Source organism: Gastrolobium bilobum, unplaced genomic scaffold (assembly GCF_033153095.1).
Source record: "Gastrolobium bilobum isolate Gb01-03AN ecotype WA unplaced genomic scaffold, APGP_CSIRO_Gbil_v1 utg145675, whole genome shotgun sequence".
Classification (NCBI taxonomy): domain Eukaryota; kingdom Viridiplantae; phylum Streptophyta; class Magnoliopsida; order Fabales; family Fabaceae; genus Gastrolobium; species Gastrolobium bilobum.
In genome coordinates, this window is record NW_026896213.1 from 1,987 (window position 1) to 4,124 (window position 2,138).

Here is a 2,138-nt window from a genome sequence, read left to right on the forward strand (position 1 = left end):
CCTCATCCACCCTTAGCAACAACTTTCCTTGTTCAACATCTATCAAAGATCTTGCAGTTGCTAAAAAGGGTCTTCCTAACAATAAAGGACTTTCTGTATCCTCTTCCTCCATGTCAAGAATCACAAAATCCACTGGAAAAATAAACTTGTCTACCTTGACCAAGACATCTTCAACCACACCTTCAGGCCTCTTGATAGATCTATCTGCAAGATGCAGAATAAGATTGGTCTCCTTTAAAGTGTTAATTCCCAAAGCTCTACATACTGTCAACGGCATCAAGTTTATACTGGCTCCCAAATCACACAATGCCTTTCCCACCTCCACATCTCCTATAGCAATAGAGATACTGAAGCTTCCTGGATCTTTCATTTTTGTTGGAAGCTTCTTCTGGATTAGGGCACTACACTCTGCTGTTAGGGCCACTGTCTCACCATCAGTTAATTTCCTCTTCTTAGTAAGAAGATCCTTCATGAATTTTGCATAGTGAGGCATATTTTCCAGTGCTTCAGAAAATGGTATGTTAATTTGTAAATTTTTGAAGATATCCAGAAATCTTGCATAGTGCTGCTTCTGAATCTCTTTCTTCAACCTCTGAGGGTAGGGAACTTTAGCATAGGGAGATAAACTAACTGGCTGTTCTTTCTTGTCAGCCATCTTCTTCTTTTCCCACTTCATCATCTTTTGTGGGGAAGCATTTTTACCAACTTCTACCTCTCCTTCATTCTTATTGTCCTTCCCTTCCTCTTCTTTGTCAACTCCAACTATAACATCTCTAACAACTACTTCCTTCTCACTTTTCTCATTTCTCATTTTCTCTCCTTCATCATCAGAGACTACATCTTCAACCACAACCTCTTCTTCATTCTTTTTATTTTCCACCTTCTTTTTCCCTGGTTGAAGTACCAACCCACTTCTTGTCATAATTGCTTTACAGTGCTCCTTAGGATTCACCAGTGTATCACTTGGAAATTTCCCTTGTGGTCTCTCTGATATCTGTCTTGATAATTGACCAATCTGGGTCTCCAAATTTCTGATTGATGCTTCCTGATTTCTGAAAGAAGTTCTGGTCTCCTGCATGAATGCAGTTGTCTCTTCCCTGAATGAAGTAGAACCCTGAATATAATCCTGAGTTGTCTTAGATAACTGAGCAAACGCTTTCTGCCATGCAGCAGGATCACTTGACTGCTCCTTCATATGTGGTGGTGGAGGATGTAATGGTGGATTCAATTGGTGGTTGGAACTATAGCTAATCCTGGGTGTTGATTCTTGTTTTTCCATGGTGGCATATAAACATTCTTTCCCTGATTGTTGTAGTTCCTTTGATTATTCTGATCATACCACACTCCATTCACCTCTGCTTGTTCTGATGATCCCCCATAATCACACTCCTCTGTCACATGGCCCTTACCACAGATAGCACATACACTCTTTGTTTCCACAGAAGCTACCTTTTGTGAAGAGAGTTGCTTAATAAGGGTATCTAATTGTTGCTGCTGTTGTCTCTGTGTCTGCATCAGTTGATCATTCCTTGCCAACAAAGCATCATACCCATCCAACCTGATAATTCCTGTCCTTCTGTCAGCCACTGGAGCATTATCAAATTCTTGAGATGCTAATGACTCAAAGATATCTAAAGCTTCTTGAGGGGTCTTGGTAGTCAATGATCCACCAGCAGTGGCATGCACCAAGGTTCTAGTGTTAGTGGTCATTCCTTGCAGGAAGATTGCTGCTTGTTGCCATGCCTCAATTCCATGCTGTGGACATTTCCTCAACAAAGTCTTGAATCTCTCCCAAGCCTCATAAATAGATTCTGACTCTTTCTGCTTAAAGCTTGTAATTTCATCCTTCAACTTGGCCCTCTTGGATGCTGAGAAAAACCTTTGCAAGAACTTGGTTTGCAAATCATCCCAAGTTGTTATACTTCCTTGTGGCAATGATTGCAGCCATCTCCTTGCATCATCCGTCAGTGAATGAGTGAATAGTCTCAACAGAATTGCATCTCTTGTGACACCGTTTATCTTCACAGTATCACTTAACAATAGGAAGTTCTCTATGTGCAAGTAAGGGTCCTCCGCACTGGTTCCAGCAAACTGATCCTTCTGCACCAAATGTATCAAAGCAGGCTTCAATTCAAAGT

At 41.0% G+C, this 2,138-nt stretch overlaps 1 non-coding gene across 1 annotated transcript; it reads left to right on the forward strand.

Moving 5' to 3' along the window:
- Positions 1-1,747: 1,747 nt before the first annotated feature.
- LOC133298271 (small nucleolar RNA R71) lies at positions 1,748-1,854 on the forward strand. Its single transcript, XR_009749769.1, has one exon. It is a non-coding gene; the product is annotated as a small nucleolar RNA R71 (small nucleolar RNA).
- Positions 1,855-2,138: the final 284 nt, after the last annotated feature.